Raw genomic sequence first — 8,988 nt, 5'->3', positions numbered from 1 at the left:
TGTTCAATATAAGAAAAAGAAGCAATTCAAGAATCCATATGAAAAAAAAGACCACCATGTCTCCTTTTATTGACATGGGGGCATAAAGTCAAAAGAGATATCTAAGAAAAAATTTATAAGACAAATATGGGTTCCAAAATCCATCATTGAAGATATTATCTCTAAATCATCAAAAAGAAATGAAAAGAGGCCTATGATTATATGGATTCCATAGTCTCTCTTGAGAGAGTCGAATGTTGAACAAGAATTGAAGTTGACATTCAAGCTTCCAAAGAATTACACTTCATCTTCTTCCAAAAGCATTTTTCCATTCCATGCACCTAAATTGCAACCTCTTCTATCCACTCACCATATTCCTTCACGTATTCCTTCATTCATGTTTTCTCCATTCTCTCGCCACCCTTCAAGGTGTGTGTTGACGTTGTTCTTGCTCTCATTTCCATCTTCTAATCTTACTCACTTTGCATAAAGCCATATCCTCCATTTTTATCTTCCATCTTCCTTTACCTATCAACATCTTTGAGCATATCATTTCAACTCCTTTGCATGTCATAGTTTAAACTTTCAAGGAGCATTATCCAAAAGCTTGACTTCTTCCAAAAAATTGAAAATTTTGGAAATGTGCCTTGGTGAAAACCTGGTAATCAAGCACCTTGGTAGCAAAAGTAAAGAGAAATAAATTTGTCCTATGGTGAAAACCACTCTCTTGTGGCGTCTTGGATAAGTATCATGATGAAAACTTGACAATTAGGCATCATGCGTAGTTTTTCTATATCTTTCATCCATTTTGTCTTCTCTCTTTGATCTTAACAATGTTGACATATATACAAATATTTGGCTATCTTTTGAGCTATCTTATGATGATCTTGTTTCCATTCCTTTCGTGTTTAGCCTCCATATCTATTTTCCTCTATTCATTCTAATCTTTCACTATCATTTTTCTAGTTACCCTTTTGGTCTTGATCTAATAAAAAAGAGTAAAATATGATGCTATGAAGCCTCTTAACATGTCTACTTCTTTATATTGCATCTTTCCCACTTTTAGATTATGCTTTCGTGAATTATCCTATGCGGGCATTTCATTTCTTGTCCAAATGTGTTTTACATGATAATTTTTCCCTAGCTTAGGTACTACTAAGGAGTTTTCTCTTGAGGATTTCTTCCCTTTATTCTCCTTCATTCTCTTGTCTTTCATTTCTTCCACCAGCTTGCTAGCCACTCTTGTCCTCCACCTTGCTAGACATTGGCACTAAATGATGTGATCTTTCTTGAGAGTTTGTTCCTTGTTTTTGTCCGAGGGCATTGTATATCTTTGTACATATTTATTGATTCTGAAAAAATACAAAAAAAAATGATATATTGTGAAAATTCTAAAAATTGAAAAATGTCTTGAAAAAATGATCATCTTAGTAAAAGTGCTTTGATGTATCTCCAAAAAAAAAAATTCAAAAAATTTTTTAAAAATTCAAATATTCAAAAATTCAAAAAAAATATAGAAAAAGTGCCTTGGTGAAAACTTGGAAATAGGCACCTTGGTAGCAAAAATACAAAAAAAATTACAAAAAGTCCTAAAAAATAATAATAATAATCCAAGTGGTGAAAACCTAGAAACGGGTGCTACTTGAGGCATTTGCACCCCTGTTTCTTAACGTGCATCCTTGACACTTAGCCTTTCTCTATCATGCCTTGTCCTTATTGCCTTCGTTTGGAATTGGTCTTTGTCTAGGGGGCATAACTAGGTTAGCGTCAGTCTCTTGGATGTGTTAGTCTTTAGAATACCTCACAAAAAATGTTTTGCAACACCATCCTAATTTTTTTTCAATACAAGCCCTGACATTGAGTGTTTTTTTCAACACTTATTGGTTTGATCTTATCCAATTCCATCATGTGATCTTTCCTGCTTGCATGCATTCGATCCTTATCCTTGAACTCAATATCAATTAACATATTAAAAAGAAAATTTAAACACAAACACTTAATGCTTGACTTATGTCATGATCTTTTCTTTGTGTGCTGCCTGTTATTGATTTTTGTTGAGTGTCTTTGTCTGATAAGTCTCTCTAAGATGCATAGCTAGAGGACTTGGGGCATGGGGCAAGTTTTTATTTGTTTTTTGATTGTGAATGTGGTCTTGAAACTCTACAGTGTCTCTTGTTGTCTCATTGAAACACTTAAAAGATTTGAGGCATCATCCTTGACTGCTTTTGCACATCTATTCTTATGGTCATCTTGGGATCTATGCCTTGATGCAAGCATGGTTTTGCTACATTAAATTGGGTAAACTAACATCGAAGTCATCTTACTTTTATTTCTTTGATGCTTATGTTAGAATCTTCCCACATTCCGATCCGATATAAATCACATTCATATTTTCATAGTTGTGCTTGTGACTAGTGATGATTGTGTGATTTTTTGATGTCTGTTAATAATGGTCCAATGATAAAAATAGGTTCTTTTACATTCTCTAATGAATGATAAACACAAAATCATATGTTACAGTTGCTCTATTGCAAGTACACCATTGCATTTTCATGTAGCTTGCATTGTTAGACTTCATGTTAGTTTGCATTTTTAGGCTGCATTATGAGTTTGAGACGGTTTTCCCTTCATCTTTCTTGTGGACTTTTAATCAACTATGGTCATGTTTTGATCTTCATTTCCTTATATTCTTTTGTGATCTCAATCAAAATTTCTATCTTAAACAATTGATTGATTTTGGAGCATTCTATTTCTTATGAAAAAAATCTTTTCTTCTTTCTATTTCTTTTCATCTCTTCCAAACTTCTCTCTTCCATTTTCTTTTACCCCACTTCTTTTCTTCTAATTCAACTTTGGGGCATAATATTTCATGATTGATGATCTGCCTTAGTTATGTGATTCTTATATCTTTCATCTTACATCAAAAACTTTATATTTTGTTTGATTTGATCAAATTTATCAATTTGTTGTTTCTCCTCCATCTAATTTTGATTTTGATCACGAGGAGGCAGTACCTATCAACTCCAATCCTTGATTCAGTTTTATCAATTTTATTGACTTTTTTTAAATAAAAAATTATTTGTATTCTTTGTTTTGATGTGTTTTCGAATTGACCACACATCTGGGTTGTTTTGTGATCCCAAATCGATCTCACACTTCAATTTCTTTCTTTGACTAAATGTGTTCCCAAATCAATCACACATTAGTCAAAGAGGGGCAAATGTATGCACCCTAAAATGGTCGCCTAGACTATGAGCCCCCATTATTCAATTTATCAAATTTTCTAAATCAATGGTTTGCAATATTTTATTAAATCAATTTAAATCAATTTCCTTGATCAAATTCGACTATTTATTTTTCTAAGGTTGATCATTTTATCCTAAGTCTTGTTTAATTAAAAGAAAATCTCTCTTTTAATTAACTAAAATAAGTCCCCATTTAATTAAAAGAAAACCTCTTTTAATTAAATTCATCCACATTTAATTAATTAAGAGAAAAACTCATTTTTTAATTTAATTAAATATTTCTTATTTAATTAAAAAAACTTGCTCCCTTTTAATTAAATAAATCCCACATGAAAAAAGAAATGAAATAAATAATAAATTCCTTTTTCCTTCCCTCATTTAATTTTCCTCCTCTTTTCTCATTGGTGGAATTTTGTCTCGCATGATCAAACTATATTATCTCATATTGGTTGTGAGAAACTTCCCACCTCCACATTTTTCTTTATAAGGGAGAGCCCTCTCCTCATTTTTGAGATCCACAATTATTCTATTGTTATGCTACAAGTTTGGACATCCATTATTATGTTATTGTTATGCTACAGGTTTGGAGAGCGATTTTTGGAGTTTGAATACTAAAGCTTTTTGTAGAGAACTTCTATCTTATTGTCTTCTTCTCTCATGCATCCATGGCTTCCATCATGGGGTTTCATCCTTGCATTTGCATATTAGCTTAGATCCATATTTGTTTTCGTAGATTAGTATTGCATTGTTATTACATTTCCTTTCTTGCATTGTTTTGCATTGTTATCATATAGATTAGTTTTCATCTCCATTTGCATGCATTTTGGATCTTTGAATCTCTTGTTTTATGGTGTACTTGCATGGGCACAAACTAGGTCAAACTAAGAGCCTTCATTACAAACCCTTGCACTCCATGAATAGAGAGCTATAAGCTGCCATTCGAGACCTCATTTTTTAGCAATCTTGGATATAATGACTCATAGAAGTGTGCCCACATTTTAGGCATACAGAACCCACTCCTACCAAAGTCATGGCACTACTAAGGGATGTTTTGAGAAATCAAACTCAAATCCATGATACTCAGCGACTTATGGAAGAAATTCTCAAGAAACTGGCAGACACTAAGATATCTAGGGAACAAAATGATCATCGCACAGACTCAGTGTCGGGTAAGGCAAACTCTCATCCAACACCCCCTCGACCTTCTAGGTCGACTTTCCCTCCATGGGCGGAGGTGTCACAAAGAGAAAAGGAACCAACTTTCACATAAATACAAGAACAAGTGAGAGAAGGCTAGAGGAATGTCAATTTGGAAGGAGACATTTCATATAAAGATTATGTGAAATTAAGAATGTGTTATTCTGGAACTAGAAATAGAGGATATTTTAATGATGATCTCAAAAAGAAGTTAAGTAAAGTAAACCTATCATCATTCGATGGGTTGGGATCTATGAGGGCACAAGTCTGGGTAATGAAAGCAAACACTTACTTCCAGCTTAATCGGATGCCAAAAGAAGAAGCAATTAAGTTTGCTACTCTCCATTTAGAAGGAATAGTGCATGAATGGTGGCAACACAGTAGAATCACACTCGGTCGTGACCAGATCAGCATGTATGCTGAATCTACTAGAAGATTAATAAAGAAGTTTGATAACCAAGATCCAAAACTCAAATTCAACGAGTTAGCACAATTTAGGAAAACTGGATTGATGGATCAATACATCATTAGATTCCTAAAACTTTATGTAGTGGTCACTGATATTTTAGAACAGTGTCAGGTAGTACTGTTCATGGATGAGTAATCCAGCCACTCTCTTCAAAGCAATAAAAGGGCTCGAAGTATGGCACTTTTGTCATCTTCTTCCATCTGAAGCAACTTTCGCTCCAATCCTCCATTAGCACCAAAAGACAACCGACCTTCACCAAGGAAGCCCTCGATGGAAGAAGCCACCAGGCAAGATCTATGAAGGAAGAAATTATGTTTTAGTTGCAAAGAACTGTAGGAGCCTAGACATAGATGCCTTGGAAAAGGGAAGGTACATTACATTGAGTTCATGTCGGATGACGAGCAAGAGGACTCTTCTACCAAAGATGAACGCCAGCAAGAGGTTTGTGAAGACATCGGTCTCAACCATACATAGAGAGTAGCAGCATTAGTGAAATGCAGAGGAACCATTTCCCTTGTCAGCAACCCAAGATATACATTTTCTAAGGTACAGTGAACTCTCAAAGGTCAAAGGGCGATTATAATTATGGACACTAGAGCTACCTTGAATTTCATAAACTCATCACTCGTGAAGCAAAGGGGATTGCCCACAAAAGCTCACACAGGGTTCCGAGTCAAAGTTGCTAGAGGGTTAATGTTACCATGCACATGCCTTGTTTCTAAGTTAAGCATCACCATGGGTAACCACACAATAACATAAGACTTCTTTATTACTATTTTGTTTTATGGATTTGATTGTGTAAACGTTTTTTTATCATCAACGTTTTTGTCACACTACATGATCCATCATCAAGATGTTCATGCAAATGAAAAGAGGAGAAAAGTGGCAGATTGCAAACCAAGAATCAAATAAAAGGAGGGGGAGAAAAGGAGTAGACTTGGCAAATATGGAAGTCATTTTAGGCATACAATGGATGGAATCTCTAGATGAGTACACATAAAGTTTCAAGCAAATGAATTTCACTTTTGTGTTTGATAGATAAAAGGTCGTTTCAAGAGGGATGATAAATGAAAGTTTGAAGGAAGTATACACACAAAAAATGGAAGCTATTTTTCAACATGATGACATTGTGTGGGTTGCACACTGCTTCGTGTCTACAATGCCAATCAAGGGTCAACAAGCATACTGTCTAGATAATAAACTTCCAACCATTTTGGATAAGTATGAGCGAGTATTTCACGATATTCCATCAGGTATACCTCCCCATCGAGGTTTTGAGCATACCATTGAACTAGAAACAAGAGCGAAGTCGGTTATCACCACTCCAATACTGACATCCAAAAAAATCCGACGATGAGATCGAGAAGATGATTTAAAAACTACTAGAGAAAGGATAGACCTATCTCACTCTAGCCCTTTTTGTCATTAGTACCATTGGTTAAAAAGGATAGAACAATGTGCATGTGTGTGGAATACCGTGCATTGAATAAGAAAACAATAAAAAAAATATACCCTATTCCTAGGATCGATGAATTGTTCGATGAGTTGCATGTTGTGGTTTATTTTTCTATAATAGATCTATGTTTCGAATACCATCATATATGCATGAGGGAAGAAGACATGGAGAAGATGACTTTTCACTATCTCTATGGGCATTATGAGCTCCTAGTCATGCCATTCAAATTAACGAATGCTTGAACTCCATTCCAATCTTGCATGAAAAGCATCTTCAACAAACACTTGTGCAAGTACTTGCTGGTATTTTTTGATGATATCCTCATTTACAAAAAAACTTGGGAAGAACACCCAAAGCATTTGGATGAAGTCCTATGCACAATGAAGGCTCAGTCTTTTCACCAAGCAATCCAAGTGTAAATTCAGGATAACAGACGTATTGTACCTAAGGCACGTTGTCATTAAATACGGAGTGTAGGTCCACTAGGAGAAGATTCAAGCAATCGTTGATTGGCCCCCACCAAAATTGCTCTTTGAATTGCGAGGGTTCTTTGGATTATGTAGTTATTATCGAAGGTTTCTAAAAGGAATCTCTCTACTTAGTACACCATTAACAGATCTGACTAGGAAAGGCTCTTTCTAGTGAAATTAAAAAAGTGCAAGACACTTTTGATAAGTTAAAAGAAGCAATGAGCACTTGTCTAGTTCTCGCCTTACCTGACTTCACTCAACCATTCATTTTGGAGTGTGACACATTAGGAGAGGGCATTGGCATGGTATTGATGCAAGATAGACACCCTATAGCCTATGAGAGTCAGAAGCTTACAAAAACAAAGAATCTATATTCCATCTATGATAAAGAAATGTTGGCCATCATGCATGTACTACCAAGTTCCATTAGTATTTGGTAAGTGTCAAGTTTGTCCTCTATTTTGATCATAATAGTTTGAGATATTTTCTAGAGCAATGAGATCTAAATTATAAGTAACAAAAATGGGTAAGTAATATACAGGCTTTTGATTTCGACATTGAATATGTGAAGGGAAAGAACAATGGGGTTTCAACTCATTGAAAAACACACTTATTGGTGGAATATTCTAGGAACACATTTGCATATAAAATAATGGATGACAATATTCAGGATGACCGATACAAGGTGGTAGATGACATCATTTATTATAAGGATCAGATATACTTAGTGCTTGAATCTAAACTGAAGCGAAAAAATTTGAAGGAAATACATGCCTCACCCTTGGCCGAACACTCGGGCTTTCTCAAAACCTACAAATAGCTCAGGGAGAGGTCTTCATGGAAGGGACTTAAAGGAGATGTATTGCAGTATGTAAGTGAATGTGTAGTCTATCAGAAAAACAAATCCGAACACACTTTACCTTTCAAGTTACTACAACCCTTGCCTATACTAGAACAGAAGTGAGAAAGTATCTCCATGGACTTCATCGCCGAACTTCCAAAGGTAAACGAGAAGGATCGTATCTTTGTGGTGGTTGATAGACTAACGAAGTATGCACACTTCTTTGCCATCTCCTCAAATTTTCAGGCCGCACAAGTAGTCGAATTATTCTTCAGAGAAATTTTTTGTCTACATTGGTTACCCCGTAACGTTGTTAGTGGAAAGGATGGTCAGTTTCTCAGTATTTCCTAGATAGAATTGTTTTGATTGGTAGGAAAAGAATCGTCACCAAGTACTAACTACCACCCTTGGACAGACAAAAATTGTGTACAACTGGCTAGAGGGCTACCTCTGAAACTACATTTCGAAACAACATCGAGCATGGGTCAAATGGATGCATCAAGGGGAATATTGTTACAATACCACTTATCACAAGTCCATTGGAATGACACCATTCAAAGCACTATATGGGTATGAGCCCCTTTCATTTATTGATATAGTACTGGGTGACAGTCGAACACCTAGGGCGAGGTACTGACTTCAGGAAGGGCAAGACATCCTAAGAGTCTTTAAGGAGAACTTACAAAGGGCGCAAAATCAACAAAAAATCTACACCAATAGACACCAAATCAAGAGAAGTTTTGAAGTGGGAGACTTGGTCTATCTCATACTCCAACCATATAGGTAGTCCTTATTGAAGGCAAAGAGGAAAGAAAAGTTGAAGCCACATTTCTATGGTCCTTATCATATAGCTCGCCGCATCGGTGAAGTTCCCAATGAATTGGAACTTCACAAAGGAAGGTGCATACATAACGTCTTTCATGTCTCTTGCCTAAAGAAAGTTGTGGGACAAAATATCACAGTAACCATTGATCTCCCACCACTCAATGAAGAAGGGAAGCTCGTATCAGTCAAGATCCTTGATATTCAAGAAAAGACTTCGCAGAACTGTACCCTGAGGGAATACTTGGTACATTGGAAACATTTACCGTTAGACGACACAACTTGGGAAGGTGAACATATTTTGTAGCATCTGGCACTACATTTTCTTGAGGACAAGAAAACTTTGGGACGAGAGGAGTGTAAAGTTCCCTTCATAAAGTAAATAATTAATTAAACATTTGTTTATGGGTTGACTGATTTAGTATATCTTATACCCTTTTTTTTTCTCCATAAGTGTGGTCATTGGCTATATTTGTAAACCCTCGGGAAGTCCCTCCGAAGGGTATTTA

Source organism: Cupressus sempervirens, chromosome 5, assembly GCF_028749045.1.
Source record: "Cupressus sempervirens isolate cs-2001-9-10 chromosome 5, ASM2874904v1, whole genome shotgun sequence".
Taxonomy (NCBI): Eukaryota; Viridiplantae; Streptophyta; class Pinopsida; order Cupressales; family Cupressaceae; genus Cupressus; species Cupressus sempervirens.
The sequence above is the reverse complement of the archived record's forward strand: the minus strand, read 5'-3'. Positions refer to the sequence as shown.